The following is a 21,646-nucleotide window of genomic DNA, read 5'->3' as shown; positions in this document are numbered from 1 at the left end:
CCTGTCTGAAGTAAGAGCAAGAGAAATTCATCCAGTTAAAGGACCTTAACCTAAAGTATTCCCATGTCTTGAAAATGAAAAAAAAAAGGCTATACTGATACCTAGGCATCTCATGTCATTTTGATGAATGCTTAACGAACATTGCCTTACAGGATTGATCTCAACAAACAACACAGTGTTGTAGAGTTTTGAAAAAGAAATTTTCATATAAAGCTTGTGGCAAACACCTTTGGTAACAGCCGAAACCCACATGTTATACCTAAACCTTTATGCGCACACACCCTAACTATAAGGAGTACCTCTTCAATATTTCTCTTCAGTGCTTTTTAGAAAAGTACTATAACTTGGCAATAGAGAGAGGCTTTGAACTTTGCTGCTGGTTTTGCCAGGAATAAGGTATATTCTTTTATTTTTGCCGTTTGTCAGCCCACCTCTGTTCAATCTGCCATTTTTTGTACTCTTCTTTCATATTGTTTTGCTTTTTTGCTATCAAGGGAAATACTTCAAATATCAGTGCTTTTAGATATGTAATACTGATAATTCCAGTTTAGCTGGATTCTGATAATGTGTGCCTACAGGTCTTGCTGCTGAGGGTCAGTGTAGTTCTGATCTGGCTCAGAGAGGCTGTGCCTATAGAGCAGTCCAATGACAGCTCTTATGACATGTCTGGGAAGGGAGAACTGTTTGTGGTTTCGTATTAACGTGCAACGCATTGTGGATTTTCCTGGTTTTCCTGGAAAAGAAACATCTGTATTAGTTGCATAAATGTTTCTTGTTTCTTTACAGAAAAAAGTACTCGAGAGAACTTTCCTGTTTATAACATCTATAAATAGGCGATTGTTTGGGTTTGCTGTAGAAGGCTATTAGGTAGTGACTAACAGTACAGTACTGATGTCTTTGTGTCCTGTGGGATGGCTTGGACCTTTATGTTATAGCTCAGGGGAGATCTGATGGTGACATTGTGTTGGGGGTGACCTCAAAACATTGTGAAATCTGGGTCTGTCACCTGCATATGGCTTGGTAGTCTGTCTTTTACAGAGTTCTTGATTTTGCTTCTATAATTCTAAAGTGACTAATGCATTCCTGTGTTAATTAACAAGCAGTATTTAACAGTGCATTCTTTCCCAGGGTGGAAGTGAAAAGTGCAAGAAAATGAAACAATGTCTTGTGCAGTCAGGCTCTGAGATGTGAAGTGGCTAGTGAAGAGATGGACAAGAATCTCATTTTTTATGAGTAAGCTAAACCACATCTGTATTTGCTGTGAGTGTTAAGTTCAAGAGGAAGAGGACTAAATTCGGCACAATGACTTTTCCTTTGCTCCTAGCTGTTCTTGGCAGGATTCTTCCTTAACACCTGGTTAGCTGGCCTGCAAACAGGTATGTTCAGGGAATAGAGGCAGCTCAACATGGGAAATAAACAGCTTGAATCATAGCCTCTTCAATCTCTGCCTGTTCGTGATGTCTCCCTTCTGTGTGATTATTATTATTTTTTTTTTCCTCTGTGGCTTAGTTCCTACATGCATTGCAAAGGTAAGAGAGCATGCTGGGAATTAACTTCCAGAAGGATTTCTTTCCTTGGAATTCATGCTTCTACAAATGATAGCATTTAGAAGGAAGATGTCTCTTGTTTTTGTATCAGGCTTGACTAACTACTGTATGATATGGTTGAAACACATTTCTCATTGCATGTTCTGTGAATTTAGTCTTTTTAAGGATACGCATGCTGAGGCAATCTAAAAGCTGTGCAGTAACAAAATGGTGCTTCAATTCAGAAGCATGCTGAGATGATATCTGAAAGTGGGAGGTTGCAGCAGTCTGGATAAAATGAACAGACTTGTTCAGTTAGCAACACTGCATTGCATTTTCTTCCTTTTACAACAAAGAGGAGATTTTCAAAAGCCTAAAGTGGTCCTGACATCTCCCTTTTTTTTTTTTTTTTTTTTGTTTGCTATTGTTTTAGCAGAGTGTATGCTATGCATCTTGCCTGTGCCCTTGAAAGTTTATTGAATCATGTCACTTTCTTAAACAAAATTGAATTGTGCCTTGACTCCAACTTCAGAACTGTGGGTTCTTGCCTTAAGAAACTGTGTCAGTGATGGGCATGGTGAAAGGCAATACATTTGCTCTTCTTTATTTAAACTTAAAAAACCATAACTTTCATTATTTAATGTCATATCGTAGAATGGCCTGGGTTGAAAAGGACCACAACGATCATCTAGTTTCAACCCCCCTGCTATGTGCAGGGTCACCAACCACCAGACCAGGCTGCCCAGAGCCACATCCAGCCTGGCCTTGAATGCCTCCAGGGATGGGGCATCCACAACCTCCTTGGGCAACCTGTTACAGTGCGTCGCCACCCTCTGAGTGAAAAACTTCTTCTTAATATCTCACCTAAACCTCTCCTGTCTCAGTTTAAAACAATTCCCCTTGTCCTATTGCTATCCAGCCACATAAACAGATACCCTCCCTCCCAGTTATATATACCCTTCAAGTACTGGAAGGCTACAATGAGGTCTCCCCAGAGCCTTCTCTTCTCCAAGCTAAAAGAGACCAGTTCCCTCAACTTTTCCTCATAGGTGAGGTGCTCCAGCCCTCTGATCATCTTAGTGGCCCTCCTCTGGACCCTCTCCAAGAGCTCCACATTGTTCCTGTGCTGGGGGCCCCAAGCCTGGATACAGTACTGCAGATGGTGCCTCACAAGAGCTGAGTAGAGGGGGACAATCACCTCCCTCTCCCTGTTGCCCACCCCTTTTTTAATGCAGCCCAGAACACAGTTGGCCTTCTGGGTTGCAAGCGCGCACTGCTGGCTCATGTCCAGCTTCTCATCCACCAGGACCCCCACGTCCTTCTCCGCAGGGCCGATCTCAAGGAGATCTTCACCCTAAACACCTGGGATAAATGTATTATGTAAGAACCCCTTTAAGTAAATAATAAGCAAATACATTATCATCTATTCAGATAATTACAAGTGAATTTCTAAAACACGATAGTTCAGCAGCTTTGTTTGTTGCTAAAGATTTGAGCAGTGTCAATCAGGAAAGAGTCCTTAGTTGTCCTTAGCAGTCTATCTGGGAATGCTTTTTTTTTTTTTTTTTTTTTTTTTTTTAATATCTGAGCCCACTTTGGTGTTTGTAGTCTTTTCTGGACGAGTAGAAAAAAATTCACTTGATTCAATAAATCAAATACTAAGTTCAGAAGCAGATAATAATGTGTTTTTGTTGTTGCTTTGCTTTATGTTTCTTTTTGGTTTATGAATGAAGATGCAGCCCATGTTCTATTTTTGTTGTTTGTTTTCCAAGAATATACTTACTCTAGATCCTCAAATGAGGCAGTGTCTGGACACAGACTGCTAATAGTTCTGTTTATTACAATAACTTAATTTCTATGTAAAGTGAACTGTTCTAAAATTCAATATATACCTATAATTTAACTTTTTGCCCCGAAGAACCCACTTCACTTAGGGTATTTCAATTAAATGTAACAATGACATTTTTATGCTAGTTTTGCAATTTCTGCATCAAATTCCTATTTCATCCAACAGCATCATGATGAAACCATAATATAAAAGATTAATCATCATAAATGTCAAGCAGCAATTCTATTACTAATTAAGAATCTGAGTAATTTACGTCATTATTTAAATGACTATATGTATTTATAACTTGTTAAAGACATGGCAAATGTAGTGTAAAGGACATCCTAGGTTTTTTTTTTTTTAAAGAGGAATTTTTAAATAAATTTATCAGAAGTATACTGCAGCTTTAATCTGAAAAGACACAAAATAAGATAAGGTGAGAAATGTGAAACAATATTAGAAGCCTACAATAAAGATCATTAATCTGATCTTTCCTATAAAAAAAGAATTATTTATTCCATGCTGAATTAAATGGTCAAAAGAGCAACTTTCAAACAGCCATTAAAAGTTTATTTGGATTTTTTAGTTTTTCTTTTCTCCACCTTTGTCATATAATCCTGGATATATGGAGGCCAAAAATTAACAGAACGTGTTGAAAAAGGAACCAAGATGTTTATGGAGAATGGATCTGCTGCTAGTGTTGGTCTAGATGCAGTTTCTGATTTGAGTCCATAGATATCTGCTTGCTAAAATGTGTATGAAGAGAGTGGGTGCTCTGTGATTGCTCACCCAGTTTCCCATACTTTTCAATAGGCATCTGCTCTTAGGCTCTGATCATACTGCTCACACCCATGCCTATGGAACTAAATCAGGGAATGTGTCAGCCCACTCAGTGGCCACCTCCTGGTGCTGATGTGCCAGTTTGTGTCTGGGTGGGAGAGGAGGAGGAAGTGGCATGGGCCTCACAGGCCCAGGTACAGATGTTTCTCAGCTCAGAAGCTGCCTGGACCTCATGCAAGGTGTGAGGAGAAGCATGGATGATGTCCAGACAGAATTGAAGAAGTGAGGAAGAAGTTGGTAAGGCTAAATATGAGAGTGGTTGAGGAGGTTTTGCTGATCAGGAGGGTCTGGACATAGAAGAAGGCAGCTCTTCTCTGTTGGAACGAGCTAACAGCAGGCACTGCTGCACTCAGGCTGCCTATGAGTCTTTGGCCTCACCCACTGGTGGCAGTTTGTAAGCCAGCATCACTTAAACCATGGTCACTGCTTCCTGTTTTAAACTAGAGTTCTTCAATCACTTTAATCAGAAAAGGAAAATGGTTCTATGGTCCTTGTCTGCTGTCATGTCTTTTGTTTTCCATGGATGAAAATAACCAGATTGGAGAGTTAACAGTGAAATCCAAAGAGGAACGGGTTGTACTTATATACCTTCCAAGTTTCAAAATCTCTCACTCTCAAATAGAAATTGGATCAGGGTATCTTTTTGTTTTCTGGTTGTTTTTTTCTTTGCTTTTTGTCTGTTTGTTTTTGTTTTATACTTTAGCCGAGGTTGGTCAGGGTGACTAGTTTGATTGCAGTGGTTGGGGAACCTCTGAAGTACTGTGAAGATCAGTTCAGAGCAAGAGATTATCCCATCTGTTGTAGCAAGTTTATATGAAACAGATTTAAGCAGAAATTAAAAGTAAACAAAAAAAATTTAAATAACCTGACTTAATGTCTATTTCTTTTTAATGAGAAGCTGCAGAAGTCAGAAGCAGCTGTACTTTGTTGTGTCATGATTTCATGCTCCTATTATTTTTCAGTTATCCAGCAAAACACAAAGAATGTAGAGCTATGCTTAATGAAAAAAGTGAAGAGAGACACCCTTCATGGTCTGTTATTTAATATCTCCTTCTAAGCATCTTTACTTCTTTGTAAAGAAGACACCAGCATTATTTCCTTTGTTTGCTTTCTGTTATGTTAGTTACCCCTCTACCAGTTTCTTTTCGTTAGTACCTGAAAATGCTTCCCTTCCAGGCTCAGTTGGGCTAATAATACTTTCTTTCTTATAAGAGGACTTTTATGGATAAGTACAGATAGATTTCAGTGCCAATTTACAAGCTGAATTCCTTGTTTTATTCTGCCTTTCCTGGGATGTTGAGACCCTACCCATTTTGTTGGTTAAAGCAGTAACCTATGAAACGACACTTACTTGCACACTTCACTGCAATGCTTTGTTAGCAGCAAGAAAAGTTTGGTTTAGCTATGTGGCTTACCTTCAGATTTTGTGTACTGCTAGAATATAAACTGTGACATTGGTTTGGTACAAGAGAAACAATGAAATAGAACAGTGAATCCAGTTAACTGTTGTACTACTCATTAAATTATTTGCTTTTTATTCCCTTGGTTACTGGAATAAATTGACTGTGAATATATGTTTATCTGACATTGGTTTTGTTCTATTTCTTTTTTTAAAATATTTTTGCTTTGCTGCTGTATTTTGGATTCTTCTTAGCCCCTTCTGTTTCTCTGCCTCTGTACATTTCCTTCTTACAAAAAGCATGGATAATTTCATTTTTGTTCGTTCCAATCTGGACCTAGGATGTAAGGTTTTTTTCTAAATGAACAGGGAGACAGGAGTATCTCTAACCTTAATGGACTTTTTAGATGATCTATTGAATTACTAATACAAATACAAAATAAATTTTCATTTAGACTTTTATCTGGAAGTTCTGTTTTTTTTCCCTCTTTCTTCTTAGACAAATTCTGGTTCTTCCTTCATGATTACGTTTAATTTTTTAAAACTTAGGACCTACTGTATTATTTTTGTCTTTTTCTTGTTCTGCATTCGAAGCAGTAAGATATGCATAGAGCCTTTTTTGGGGGAGATTGGGGTCCAAGCAGTTAGTTATGTGCCTAAATCTGTCATTTTTCAAAAATGCTCTTACTTACTTGTCCTCTTTATCTAAATGGTTCTTAAACATCATGGCCACTCTTCTGTTGCAGCATTCCTGCTCTTCTTCATAATCTGCAGCTGACATGATGTTGTTGTTAATCTTTGGTTTTAATACATCTGTACTATTAATGCAACCAGAAGGTTGGACCAGCTTGTCAATTGCTGGAGTCTAAATTACTTCTTTGTCATTTAGAAGTGTTGGTACCATTATTGCTTTCCCAGCAGTACTGTTCTTTACAAGTGCTTCAAGGTTTTAATATCATTGCTTAATTGAATATTTATCAGTTGCCAACCCAAAATATTGTGTAGAGCTTCTATAATTAAGTTTTAGAACTGATGAAATCATGTACTTGCAATTAGTGTAGAGGAATTGTTTATTTTGCATAACTTTACATATTTTTGTTACAAGCATGTCAAGGGGATTTGGAGGATGCATTTCTGTGATGCATTCAGATTACATTCTTGCAAAATTGTGTTTTGCTGGAACTTATTTTATGTTGTTATTTTAAATCTTATTACACAATCATCAGTACCTGTGAAGGTGTCCTCCTAATTGCCTAATAGAAAGCAATTAATGCTGTAATGGCCAAAATTTTGAAAGAACACTGTCTACAAAAGTACTATAGTTGTTCTCTGGGTGGATATATCATCAAAAGATAAATGAATGGTATATTTTCATAAAACTGAACTTAGCATACTATTTCTGAATAAATGGAGAAAAGAATTATTGGAGAAAGTTACTGGTACAGTTCCACATTTAACATTAGTTCTACAGAACAGCAGTGGGGACAGTGAAATAATGTAAAAGCAAATAAAATATTTAGAAATATGGGCAAAAAAACCCAGCTTAATTTTTAAAAAATCACAGAATGGTTTACATTAGCTTTAGGTTTAGTTCACACATCTCTGCCATGAGCAGGGATGCCTCCCACTAGACCAGATTGCCCAAGGAGGTTGTGGATGCCCCAGCCCTGGAGGAATTCAAGGCCAGGCTGGATGTGGCTTTGGGCAGCCTGGTCTGGTTGTTGGTGAACCTGCACATAGCAGGAGGGTTGAAACTTGATGATCATTGTGGTCCTTTTCAATCCAGGCCATTCTATGATTCTATGATTCCTTGTTGTGTTCTATCAAACCTGAGAAAACCCAAGGGTAGAAACGTATTTGGTGAGTGGAGGGAACCAGCTTGTGGGTGAAAGGTAACAGGACTGACTACTTTTTAAAACATTATTTAGCTTGACTAAAAATAAAGGAAGAAAGGACAGAAGGACAATGAGGATGCTCTCTTAGTTTAGCATTTACATCACTTGGAAGTAGTAAAGGGACAGCGATTCTGCCATTTTCCACATATTATCAGAATCAGTGTTGCCTGAGGGAAATGCATTCAGTAGCATATTGGTATCACACCTGCTGGAAGGAAATGTTTTAGGAGATCATCCTGGAGTTGAATGTCTTTGGTCAGCTGGCAGACACCACATCTTTTGCAAAGCAGCTGCTGAGCCCTGCACTGTGTAGGAAGTTACCCTGAAGAGGAGTTTTTGTACCACCAATGACATGTTCAAAAAATAGATTATGCACTGTTTTCAGGCATGTAAATAAGTTGTGCCTTTCTGCAGAGTCTTATAAGTTATTAAAAGGCAGTGTAAGGAGTAAAAGATGAGATTTCTGTCCAGGTGGCATAGTCTGACACAAAGCAAATAGATCAAGGACACTGAAGGTCTGAGTAATTCAGGGAAAGAGTGAGCCTCCCTAGACATTTGCTGTAAAATAGCCAAGCTTGCTGTGTTTTCCAGGTCATTTAACTTAATGAATAATGACTTTTTACCCATAATCAAGACTGATAGCATACCTCCTCGTCCTGAGGTTGAGACCAGATGTTATACTTATTGCAATCTTGCAGAGGTTACCGATTGCTGTAGTTCACTCCCAAACAGTCAAGTTGTTTTTGTAGTAAGTGAGGCCTGTAGATATTGCAGTATGAGATGCCAGAGCCTCTGTTGTGTGAATACCCTATTCCCATGCTATGGAAAATATGTAAAGGAAACTGTAGCAGACCTAGAAATGGCATGTGTTGTTACAAGGACCTGAAAAATGTGGTCATATTCCAGAAGAAGGAACTTATTTTCCAGTTGCTTTCTTACTCCTTTTCACCTCTGTCTGCAGCTAGGGATACAAAGAAAAAGCTTAAAGGAGTCGAATTTTGTTTGATGTTTTTTGTGTTTCATATCTACCTTTTTTCGCCATTTTCAAAATGTTACAAGGGATTCCTGTGAAAGGAAGTAGAGGGAACTGAAGACATTGAAATACCTTTAGGAGACATGTCTGTGAGGTGAATCCTTGTCTCTTCTGGAAATTGGACTTAAACATAATATAAATTATGTTTTTCCTCAAATTCTGACCCAGTTGCCTCTTAGTACACTAGACCCTAGGAACAGTAACTGTCTCTGTCTTCTGTTTTCTCCAGAAGGACTGATGTCTGCAGCAGTCTCATCTGCTGAACATTGTCCTGTGCTGTACTGGCACCAACCACTACAGCCAATTAACCTAAGTTAATTACTCCCAACAGTTAATCTGCCTTTCGCTTCAGATTGTTGCTTGTATTTGATGCCTACAGAAGAGCTAATGTGCTTGAACGCTTATCTCAATTTACTTTTTTTCCCCCTTATACTTACAAACATGATTTAATTAAATCGGCATTCTCTAATAACCTTATTGACATTTTACTCCTGGGTTGCCATGACAAAGGACAAAGAGAAGGGTATTGTTGTACGTGACAGGCCATCCAGTTGCTCTAAGATATGGAAGTTTTCTATAGGAAAAATCACAACCTTTGTGATCTTGTGAGATTTATCAGAAATCATTTAGAAAAATTAGAAATGTGGTCAAAAACATTTATTTAGGAAATCTGTGTTTCCAGTGATCTTTCCCTCTTCCTGAATAAGAACGTTTAAAATAAAGCATTCAGTTTTTATCTGAAATGTATTTCTAGACACTGGTTTACTTTTTAATTCAGTTTCAAAGCTGAACTCGTGATTGTTTTTAAACGTCACCTTTATTTAAAATTGAAATCTCTTTTGGATGGTTGTCATTAGAACAAAATACAGTACTGGAAAGTTCTTAGATCAGCTGAGATCACTTAGAAAATGCTCACGTTTTTAGTACTAATGTTTCTATTTGGAAATCATTGTAAGAAATATTTTGTTTTAATCTTACTTCCTTTGTTCTTCTTTATCTTAAGTTCTGTGGGGCAAATTATGGCATCACAGAACATCCTGAGTTGGAAGGCACCTACAGGGATCATAGAGTCCAACTTTTGGCTCCATATGGCACCACCTAAAATCCAAACTCTATGTCTGAGAGCAGTGTCCAAATGCTCCAGGAACTTGGGGATGTGACCACTGCCCTAAGGAGCCTGTTCCATGTCCACTGTCCTCTGATGAAGAACCTTTTCCTAACACCCAACCTGACCCTCTCCTGATGCAGTTCCATGTTGTTTCCTTAGGTCTTGACCCTGTCAACAGAGCAGAGATCAGTGCTCCACTCCCCTCATGAGGAGCTGTAGAACCACAATAAGGCCTCTCCTCAAGCAAACACAGCTAATATTTCATATCTTTCATTCATCATTTCAAACCAATAACTCCTGCAACTTTTTTAGCATCTGTAAGAGGTTTTGGGTAGATCTTGGCCATGTCTTGTGCAGAAGTTTTAGATCCTGTCATCCATAACTGCCTCACTATGGCTGATTTGGTTAGATCAGTTAGTATATACACCTTCTCAGCACTGCTCCATTTGCAGTGTAGTTTCTTTGCTCAAATCCATTGTCAATGGTATTTTCAGCTCAGGTACCTGAAACGAAAGCTCTGTGTTGTAGTATGTGAGCTGTAAGTACACATTTTCTGCTGCTGCTGAGCAGCACAGTGGGGAAAGAAAAAGAAAAAAAAAAAAGAGTTGGAAACAGTGAAATTTTAAACTACTGCAGCACAGTTGCCACAAAACATCTGTTAGTACTTTAAGAACAAATTAGGAAGGATCTGGATTATTTGCTGTATTGTAGGTGAGATCATTAACAGTGCATAACTGATCATATAGTAGTTGCTATGATAGCAACTGATAGCAAGTACATGTCTTCTTGTTTATTAATTGGCTTGTCTGTTGTTTTTTTCCTAAGGAATGAGTTGAAAGTTCCTAAACAGAATCAAAATCCTGCATACTGTGCATTGCAAATAAATTTAGTCATGACAGCTAAGTCAGTCATGCGCCTTTCATGTTTTTTTCATCTCTTATACTTGTTTTCTAGATGAAAATAGAATAACTTTATATGCAAAAAATTGAGTGTGTATATATTTCAGTAATACCATTTTGTGAAGTGCCAGTGTGATACAGGCCTGAGCCCTGGGAAGATGGAGGATGAGCAATGTTGCTTCCCTTTCAAATGATGATTAAACCTGTGTTTTTTCCTATGGTTGCCACATGTACTGTAATTTCAACCAACTACCAATACCAGAAGCTTATACTACAGAGTAAAGCTTAATTATACCCATCTGAAGAAAAGTGTCGATGAATCAGCTCTTCAGCAGGCTGAATATTAAAATGGCTCCAAATAAAATATTTCCTGCATTTACTAATCTGAAAGGTTTGTTAGTTGCTTGGCAACCTGGAGGGAAATGCAAACAGAATGCTGTTTTTCAGTAATGGCAGGGCATGCCAGTGCTTCATTGTCACAGCAGTACTTGAAAATGGAAGGCCACACGTACTAATCTATGTTTCTGCCCAGGTGAACACATCAGCCTCCCTCTGGACTTACTGACCCTCTCAGAAGGCACGCACCATCAGCTAAAAGATTAATCACTCATAGAAGCCCATGTAGAAACTTAGTTGTGTAGCAATTCTCTTTTCTAAGGAGACTGTGAGGAAAAAGAATCATCTTAGAAAGTCCCTTAGACTTCAAGCATTTTCAGTACCTCTAAACATTTAACTGTGCTACACCTATGCTCGCTGTTGTTGCATACCCACATTTTAGGGTGATGACCAGTTCATAGCAAATGTCAAACCTGGATTGACTGGGCTGTGACTGAAGTGCTCTTCTTTGTATTCCTATCCTCATGGATTGAGAATCATTATTCCCTTCCCCCTTTGCAGCAGCTTTTAATGTTTTAGCAGAGTGATAACATGTTCATCTGTCTCCTCTTTATTTCCTTTTTTTTTTTTTCCCCCTTCATCCTGTTAGCTTCTCTATAGCTCTCAGCTGCTAGATTTTTGATTGTTCCAAATGTTCTCCTCTGGACTCTATCCAGATGCTTCACTTTGTTCTTCACATCTACTGCAGCTATAACCATACCTGTGCTGAATGCTTGTGTCAGTGTTCCCAACTGAAGCAGCAAGAAGGACCTGCCGCAGTCTTAGATTTCAAGACTGCCTGCATATGCAGTGTGTGCAGGTTACAGTGGGTGGAATCAGACCTTGTGTACAGAGTACTTGCTCCTGGAGAGCGCTGCTGGTGGGTCACTCCATCTGCTATGATGCACCCTCCTGGCTGTAGCCCCTCCACAGAGGATAGCAGCTGAGCACAGTGGTGCTAATATCAATGCCCCTAGTATATCTCCAACACTGTTTCAGTACTGTCTTTCTTTCTTCTATGTCTCAGGCACAGCGTGTCTTTGATAAATTCTGTCACTTTATGATGCATATCAATCTCCCTTTCCTGCAGAAATACTTTAAAATGTTTCTTGCCTGGTTGATGCTCAGTGCATCCTGCTACCATTGTGGTGGTGGACTATAATATGTGTAGAAAGGCTTTGGTCACCTAATGTAATTGGTATTTGATGTTGTCATCAACCGTCATTTCTTCACTTTTAAATTTATTTTTTTAATATTTTTTTATGGTAGGGTAAGGCAGCAACTGGGCTATTGTTTTCTTCCTTGAGAGAGTTCTTTTCCTGGTAAGGAGGAGAAGCATCAGAAGCAAGATGGCTTTCATAATTTTCTGGATGATATTCAACAGCCAGCTTCTCAAGAGAGTACTTACATGCCCTGGTCCTGTGATGTAGTCATACTTTTAAGTCTGCTTGTTATAATTGGCCTTTATATTTTCTGGTGAGCTCCTTTCACATTTGCACAGTCTGTATAAATCTGCAGACTGATTATTTCTGTGTTTCATAAACTAAAATGTGGAATATATATATCTTTATATTAACTTTTCTGACTATGAAAACCTCAGATTATATATGACAGAAACAGTACAGAGAAATTTGAGAAATAAACGGTCTGGGTGGTATCCTGTATTTGTGCATGGCAGGGAAGCTGATGATTCACAGTTCTCCAGCAAGACCTGCAGGTGGAAGCTTCTGTGTCACTGAAGTGCTTTTGGAAATTTTGCATCGACGTGTCTGAGTGTGAACTCAGGAGCCTCTTGTAAGTTCTTAAATAATTGTGTTCTGTCTGTATTTAAAGTTTACCATAACTATGCTAAAAAGTTGAAAGCCAAAATTACTTTCCTTTCTTTAGGCTGTGCTGTTCAGTTGTGATGGAACTTGGTTTTGTAAAAACCGATACAATCTTAGCTCCTGATGCTGCAGTAATTACAGACGTGCTTAATTTTCAGTATAGAAGTAGTTTGTGGGAGACTTTACAAATAACTGTGAGTGATGTTTCATGCTGTTTTGCCCACAGGCTTTTTTTTTTTTTTTTTTTTGTAAATTGAAGTAACATTATTCAACAATAGCAACATTCAAAAAACACAGCCTTTTCAATTTGCTTCATTCTAGAAGTTTACCTAGAATTGGAGCAGTACAATTGCTCATGTAATTTAAAGCTCTGAAAAAAATTAGATTGTTTCTTAAAAGTGACGTAAATTCAAAACAATTCTGGGAGGTGACTGGGGGCAACAATCTTCGTACCTTGATATTTTTGGCCATTTCCCTCCCCTGCCACTTTGGTTTGGTTTGTTGGTTGGTCACTGCTGTTGCCCTCTTTTTTCTTGTCCAACTATTCCCCACCTACTATATCCATTCTTAGCTTGGTTTTAGCGTCCTGCTCCTGGCTCATGTGGTATTGCCAGCTCCTTTGATCTGCTTAAACTAAGCACACTGCAAAAGCAGCACCTGTCTGATGCAGCTTTGGTTTGAAGGCATGGATCCTGTCCGAGGCCCCATTGTCCTTCAGCATCAAGGGCTGGGAAGTAATTTAAGGAAATGCTGCTGAGCAGCTGCAGCATGTTATCTATTATGACTGGTCAGCAGGATTTTTCCTTTAGTCTTCTATCTGCAGGCTCATAAACTTTTTTTATAAAGTGTCTGACATCTGCTCACAGGAAGGTGATTTGGGGATAAGCAAAAACTGTGCTGGTTGATGCGATTATTTGTAGGTGTTTTTTTAATAGGTCATCTTGTATATTGAATAGCAGATGAAATTAATTGTGCTTTTCTCAATGGTGGAAGTATTCCAGCAGCAGAGATAATCAGTTCACATTCATACTAGAACAGACGTAACTGGGGTGCTGCTGCTGATTTTTCAGTCAGAGAAGTTTCCCTGGTAATTTTAATGACGTTGCCAGAAAGCTCACAGGGAATTCAAGGTGAATAAGCAGACCTGCAGGGAGCAGAAGCTGCCAGGTCTCGCTGTGCAGCCCGCTTGCTCTAGCTTGGACAGAAAGCAGAGGATGTGAGTCAGGGTAATTGGTCACTTGTCAGAGCCCAGATGTAGTCTGGGACTGCCCCTCCTGCCATGCCAGGATGGCTCCAGGTGCCTGTGGGGAGAGGAAGGTCCTAACAAAGCACAGAAGCTGCAAGGGCAGGAGGTGCAAGATGCTCATCTCCTTAGTCAAGGTGTGGTGTCTGGGAGGTGAGCCACCAGCAGAAACTGGGAGATGAAGTGCATAAATTTTTTTCTAGCACTCTGAAGATAAATATTTATTCAGGTTAGCTCCCTCCTGCTGCATCTTTGCTTTCAGATTTAGTATTAATGATGGCATTAATATTGAAACTGTCTACAGTGGGGGGATAAACATAGTCTTAGTGGCTAAAATATTTTGATTCAACGTGGTTGGCCAGGCAGTGTAACTGGCAAGGGAATCAGAGAGCGGCTGGTGCTTCCTCAGCACCTTTCCCATGAGAAGCAAATACTGGCCGTTTGTCCAGAGTGTGTCAGGGTGTTTGGCCAAGGTAGGCACCTGGAGTTTTAGCAGTTCTTTTCTTGGTGGAGAAGCTGTACCGATCTACATTTGAGCACAAAGGTAACTGTGGTTGAGCCCCTTAAGAGCAGTAATGATATAGAATGCAGAAAGCAGTTTGAATTATACTTAAATGCCAGCAAATCCAGCAGGCCAGAAATAAAAACTGGTAGGGATTTTACGATCAAAAAGCCAATTAAAGCTTTATAGAGCTTATAGAAGAGGTTTAAGCTTAAAGCCCCCATGAAAGCCTGCAGAACATACGCCAGAGCAGAAAATTAGCAACAGTTTGCAGTAGCTAATTCCTTTATCCACAACGAACTCTGTCATCTTGAATAGTGGCTGTTTGTCATCTGAATGAACTACTAAGAGTACACTTGTTAGAAAAGAAAAGCTGAGGTGGTGTAGATAGTAGGGACTTGCACAGGGAACTGCATGTGACCAAACAACAAAAATAAGTAATCTTCCTCTTCAGTTGGTGGCATAAAATCAAGTTCAAGGATGATACTGAATAGTTTTGCTTTAAAAAACTTCTTGCATTAATTTTTATTTGCATGCTTTGCTCGCAGCTATATCAATCTAAGTCTTGTTAAGATGTGCTTCTTTAAAAACATTTTATGATGCCATTTCAGGGTGAGGGATGGATTTGTGAACTGAGAATTTATAATCCCTGCACTTTGAAGATCTTCTATTTTTCTCTTTATCTGTGAGAAAACATTTGGAGCCACAGAATATTTCATAGCTTTTACAGCAACAATTTGTCGATATGTAAGTGGTGCTGTAGTATTATCATTGTGCTGCTTTTAAACATATAGAACTGAGAACACTGACATACAGTTGCTTCACTAGGATCAGCTTTTCACTGGATGATCAGCAAGTGACGGGAGCAGTTGCTACTGAAAACAACTGAAGATGTTTTAAAAGGTTTTGGAGGCAACATCTTTAGGAAAAGACTACTTCTACTCAGTGTGTGTAGAGTACCTAATAGAATGTTTTATGTCTTATTAGACGTAGAAAAAATATGATTAATATTAGTAGCAACATGTGGCTAATCAAAGAGTTTTTTAACCAAATCTGAAAATAATGCCTCAGGAACAAGGTGTCTCTATGATGCATTTAAAACTTTTCTAGCTACTTATTTGAAACAAGCCAAGGGCAATTCTCTGCAGGAATTCTAACAAATGACAAATTTGCAAGGTTAGATTGATCTCCTACTCCTTCTTGTGACCGCTGTTGGGTTTGCTGGGACAGATCAGTATATATCGTGTATATCTGAGTAAGCTGTGTGAGTTTTGGGAAAACCTATCTGAAATGCAGTGCATACATTACACTTTTTCAGTAATTACGACAGAAGCTCAGATGATCAATCCAGTATGACTGCCCCAGTATTGCGTTTTCTCTGATTCTACCATTTTCCTTCATCTTTTCATTCTTAAAAGCTCTTGCGTATCACAAGTAACCAGATATTTTAAGTTAGATACATTTGCTTCTGTCTAAAAATTGAACTTTTAAATAAATTCATTTTGATATGATATAGACTTATGAACTTATTTCTCTACTTGTTTTACATATTGCTTTTATGAGATAAAGGAAGGACTGGGGTTCAGAGAACTACTTAGCAGATCCGTTTCTGAGGTAGCGTAGTCAAGGCAACTGTCCGTGGAGACAATTGCTCAAGGCCCAGCCTAAGGAAAGTCAGACATGAGGGCAATTCTTGGAGGGGAGAGAAAACAGAAATATCTGATTCTGTTACAGTATTCTCTGTCTTTGGTTTGTAAATGTATTCCGGGATTTATGAGTCTCAGCTATCCTCAATGTTAGCAAATTGCTAACTAAAAATGCGTATGCCTCATGCTCTCTCTTTGCTAATCATGCAGTTGATGTCAGTTCTTCCACCAGTTCAAGTAGCAGGCATCTCACAAGAATGATTTTACGTAGCTTGATGAGTGAGGCTACTTTAGAAGTAGAAAGTTACAAATAAATGCTAATACCATAGTATTGGTTTCCTGCAAATGAACCAAATGCTGTTCAGTTCTGATTTTTAGTGCTCCTTTGGCATGCAATTTTAGACAATTTCCAGTTTGGGCAAAAGATAACAAAGAACACTACAGGTTCTAAGTCTAGGTTTAATACAAGTGGTAAGAAATGATTTTATGTTTTGGATGTGTTTTGTTCAAGTACAGAAATGTGGCTGAAAGACAACAGTACAAATTCAAAAACCCTTCTGTTGCTCCATATGACCCTGTCAGGTTTAGAAAAGTAATGAGCCATTGTGTAGAAATCAAGGAAAGTGTGGGAACAGTTATATTTGCAGATGTGAAGGTGTAGTTCTTTAGAAAACTTTTTAAACAGAGGTTTCTTTCTGTCTTATGATTGTCAAAGTAGCAATTATTCTAGAAGTGTACAGCTGAGTAATTTGTTCTGAACTTTTTTCATTCCTGAAGTCTTAGCTTGTCACTGAAAAAAAGCAACTGAATTCATAATAGCTTTTTTGTTTGTTTGTTTATATTACTATATATGGGTATAAAAGATGTGTTTCTTACTACATTCTGAATAATTACTTGTTCAGGGACATAGAATAAGTGAGAACAAAAATTCTAAGCTATATGCTTCTACTGCAACTTAACTCATGACACATTGCAGATGAATTTCATAGGCTTTACTGTCAGAGAAGAGAAGGCAAACAAGGACAATGCAGAAATTGAGGACATTTTAACATGTAAATCTTTAATATCTCACAAATTAAGAAAAGAGTAAATAATGTGTCTGTGAAGCGTATAGTTAATAGAACTATGTATTAATTATTAGAAAGGATGACAGGTGGTTAGGAGTAGAAAATAAAACTCTTAGAAAAATGCAGGCTAATAAAGGGAATTAGAAAATGAATGCAGCGGAATCTCTAGTTAATCAGATAAGGTAAAATAGTAGATTCTTACATGCACATCTGCAAATACATTGCATTAATTAGAGCATGCCTGAGGCTTTTTATGACCTTTTTAGACGAGGAAAGTATTAAGAATATTTTTCTAGAGTAACACTAGTTTCATGATTATTTGCGCTTTTTTTTTTTTTTAATATGTGTGAGTGATAATGAGAGCAGATGGACTGGATTACTACAAATAGCAGACAATGCTCCGGATTCTCTTTCTCACTTGGGATTTGGTTAGAAGTAAACCACAACCGAACAGAATTTGATGCTCTCGTATCAGCATTCTCTAAACCTCTGTTTGTTACCAAAGGCAATGCAGACTACAGTTTTGTTCTGTTTGTGGCCCTCCTCTGGAAAGCTCCAATAACAAAGCTAAACTTCAGATGTTCTGCTTGACTGGCACAGACAACACTGTACTGGAGTTGGGGGTTATGGTTCCAGTGTGAAAGCTCTGTTACACAGCATCCACCCACACTAGGTCATACTCTTGTGCTTGCTTTCATAAATGTCCCTGCTTACAAGATTCTAACAAAGTATTTTCAACATGTATTGTACATCTTGTCTCACCCTCCAGTAAAACTTCCATTTAGTGTAAACATCAGGCAAGTACAACAGCCTTCTTCCTGTGAAGAAGATGATGAATTCTGACCTCAGGGAAGCACAGCTCAGCTACAGGCAGTAGCTAAATTCCAGCTGACTTGAGCGGAACTAGGAGTTGGCCCTTGGTGTTCAGCTCTCTCAACTCCAACCAGCTATGGACAGAATAAGGCCTGGAAATCCACATGTTTATATTTTGCATTTGTTCATCAGCTAACTTTGTCTATTCCTTAAATCCTGTGGGTTTTTTGTTGGTGTTTTTTTTTTTTTTTTCCTTCAGCTCAGGAACTTGGATTGCATCCACATTCATTCTTGGGGAAAAAAAAAGGCTTTTGGTGTGGTTGTAAACTGAAAAATGAATACATGAGTGCTTTATAGATCAACAGATAGCTGCATCATTGCTATGGGTGATCATTCTAGAAGTTAAAGTACGTTCTTTATTTTTGTTTTGTCTTTCTTGCCTTGCAGTGTCTACACACAACAGAAGTATGTGTTCTGTCCTTCATTGACATCAACAAGTCTGCTTTTTCCTTTTCTCTTGTAAACTTTCCTCTAGGCTTTCTAGTGGACTGCTCACAAACTCCTTTAAAGCATGAGATGAGGACAAGGAGATTGTATAATTTCAGTGAGCTCAGACTTTCCTACCAGAAGGCATGGGCATAGATAGGATTCTTTCTGCAACCACACTCTTCTTTTCCAGGCAGCAAGAATGTGTCTGTCTGAGCTAGGATGAGATGAGGTCACACGCACCTTGGAGCTCTTTTCTCACACTGTGCAACTCTGTGTTGCACAGATGCCTATCTGTGGCTCGGAACAAATCGTTCCATGCATCTAGGCTAGCAAGATAATTTCAAAGGAGAAGCAAGAGGCTTCAGTTCTATCACAGAAGTTCAAAAGCTAGGGCTCTAAACATGTCTCATAAAATGACAGTCCTGGTTCACTCCATTCAGGTTGAGCTTTGGATGGTAGCAGCTGAAAGCTGTTTTTCATTAGCAAAACACTCATAAAAAGTTTTATGAAAATAAAGACTATACAGGTCTTGTTATGTGACTGATTATAATGTCATCAAGTACCATCAGAAATGCTCACAAGAAATCAATTTGATTGGATATAGAGAGAGGTTAAGGTTTTCCTTCAAAGGGTGCAGTTTATCACAACATCAGTGACTTGAAACTTTATACAAAAAGAAAACTTAAATTGAAGAACTTCCCATTTTATCTTGCTTGGCTTCAATGCTGTAGCTCCTAACTTGCAGTCTGAGAGATAAGTGAATGATGTTCTTGTTTTTCAGTATTTTTCTCAAATTATTACCCACGTTTTAGAAGCACAGCCTAAAAAGCAGCCAAAAAAAAAAAAAAATCACACACAAAAAAACTTCTATGAAAGCTTTGTCCAATCTGTATGTTGAACATTTGCTTTGATTTGTATGAGGTGTTTTTATCAACCGATCAGAGCATATTGGGAAAGTATTGCTTAAACTGTTGTGGGCATCATTGTGACCTCTGCTAGAAAGACTGAAGAATGCAAACATCAGTAAGGGGAAGGTGAATATGGAAGTAAATGAATGTTTTAGTTATTGCAATGTTGCAAATAGGTAGAAAAAAGGATTATTACCTACTCTGGAAGAAGTAGGTTTGGGAAGAAGTGACCTTAAAGGTATCTCAACGGTATTTTTCGTAACAGTGACATTACCTAAAATGCTTTGTTCCTTTCCTGCTTTATTTCTAAATGTTTTTCTCTTCCTTCTTCAGATCAGTCCACTAAGTACCAGCCACACTGAGTCTTACTGTCAAAATACTGAACAATGTACATGTTCCTGAATGGTGAATTTCCATGTGCATTTACTCCCCTTGTTACAAGATGAAGTTGTGGGATAATAAATGGAATTGAATTAAAATATATGAAGGACATTTTATTGAATGGTACAATTGGTGAAAGTATACTTGAATGGAAACTTGTGGTTAGAAGGGAATGCTAAGAGAAAATAAGAGGATAGGATAGACACGTTAGCTCCTCTGTATGGAGTAGCATGGATGAAGAGAGAGATAAACATTGCTTAGGCAGGTGTAGATTTGTCAGCAGTGGGTGCTGCACAAGTTGTTGTGCAGCATGTGGTATACTCCAGAGTAACTTGAATACAGGACAGATGTGGCTGAGTGTCTGTCCCTGTGCTCAAGAGTGTCTGTCCCTGTGCTGCTCATGAGCAGCACGAGCCAAAGGCTTCAAAGGTGGATTGCATAGTATTAAGGCAGCCTGTGCATAGGAGTAAGCAGTTCCTGTGACAGCAGGTCAGTTTTGTAGCAACAGCAATCCACTAAGCAGACAAACTAGCTGCAAAGGAGCATCATGATGCAGTGATCAAGTATGTGATCAACTAGTGGTGGGGGGTAGAGACAGAAGCTAGAACAAAGGCTGAGTCTTTCAGGTGCATGAATGGCAATGGGAGTCTTAATAAGCTCTGAAACCTGTAATAAGTGGGATAAAACAACTCAGAATAATTCAGCTTAGACCTCTGATAGGACTCTTTTGAATGTGATTTATCAGGACAAACAATATTTAGTCTCTTGGATTGTTTACAAAACCTTTAAACTTAATTACCTTTAAACTTAGTACTTCTGTAGACATTCAGTTCTTCTCCATCTCCATTAAGTGCTATAGGCATTTCCAAGTGTGTAAAGCTGAGGCCTAAGTAACATGTTGTTGTTGGGAATAATAAGATTCTTACCTGGTATTTACCACTGAGCTTAGTGAGATATCTGTTCTCCCTGCTTACCTCAGATTTTAGAAGTAAATCTCTGCAAAATGGTAGGGATTAATAAACAGGAACAATATGTTAAATGAAATGAAAGAAGTCATCTCTTACTTCAGGCATTTTTTTGTGTTTATTACTGGTGGTTGAATACAACTGAAAAATATTGTGTGGTATTTCAATAAAATTCTGAGGGGAAAAGAAATAAGTTTTTAACACTATATTTATATCTAAAATTGGACTGACTCATAATAGCTACTATACCTGACGATGATTAATTCATTGATGTGAATTGATAATTGATATCCTAATGTAATCAAGAGTGACTTAAAGTTTAAAACGGCCAGAGATGTTAGAATTTGTTTTAATGTGTTTATAATGAACCTTTTGCAAGGGAAAACAGCCTTCTCTTTTGCTTTACAGGGGAAAAGTGTTTATAGATCTTGTTTGTATTTTCAATTTCAATATGATGTCTAATTATGACATTTCATGGAAATCTGAAGGTACTGGAATGAAAAATACTTTTCATTTGAATGACATGAATTCTGACATCGTGTCACGGATGGCTTCGGTCTCTTATAATAGCATGCAAAAACAAAGTTGATATTTGTTAGAGTTTTTATTCATTTAGCAGATCTGAGAAGCTGCCATATGGCATATGAAGGTTATTTGGCTGTTTTTTTCTTTTTCTGGCACAAATCATATTTTTTTTGTTATTGCATAGGTACAATCCTATACATTCGGAAGAGATTCTTATGTGGGCATCAAGCTTAGGATATGCTTTAATTTACATTGATTTTGGCAAAACTGTTCTTTTATGAATCTTTTACGAATCTGCCACTCCTCTCAGTTTGTGTCACCTGGAAACTTAATGAAAGTGTACTCTGCCCCATCTTGGGGGTTGGACTCAATGATCTC

General features: G+C 38.2%; 1 protein-coding gene and 1 long non-coding RNA gene across 3 annotated transcripts in view; both read left to right on the top strand.

Moving 5' to 3' along the window:
* Positions 1-21,646, top strand: part of SLC35F3 (solute carrier family 35 member F3) — a 147,708-nt gene that overhangs the window by 15,872 nt on the left and 110,190 nt on the right. The window lies entirely within an intron of this gene.
* Positions 11,509-15,549, top strand: LOC149918967 (uncharacterized). The gene is made up of 4 exons (XR_016464207.1): positions 11,509-12,379; positions 12,582-12,697; positions 12,791-12,923; positions 15,303-15,549. It is a non-coding gene; the product is annotated as an uncharacterized LOC149918967 (long non-coding RNA).

This window comes from Phasianus colchicus, chromosome 2 (assembly GCF_987193195.1).
Source record: "Phasianus colchicus chromosome 2, bPhaCol1.hap1.1, whole genome shotgun sequence".
NCBI classification, from domain to species: domain Eukaryota; kingdom Metazoa; phylum Chordata; class Aves; order Galliformes; family Phasianidae; genus Phasianus; species Phasianus colchicus.
The sequence above is the reverse complement of the archived record's forward strand: the minus strand, read 5'-3'. Positions and strand labels throughout refer to the sequence as shown.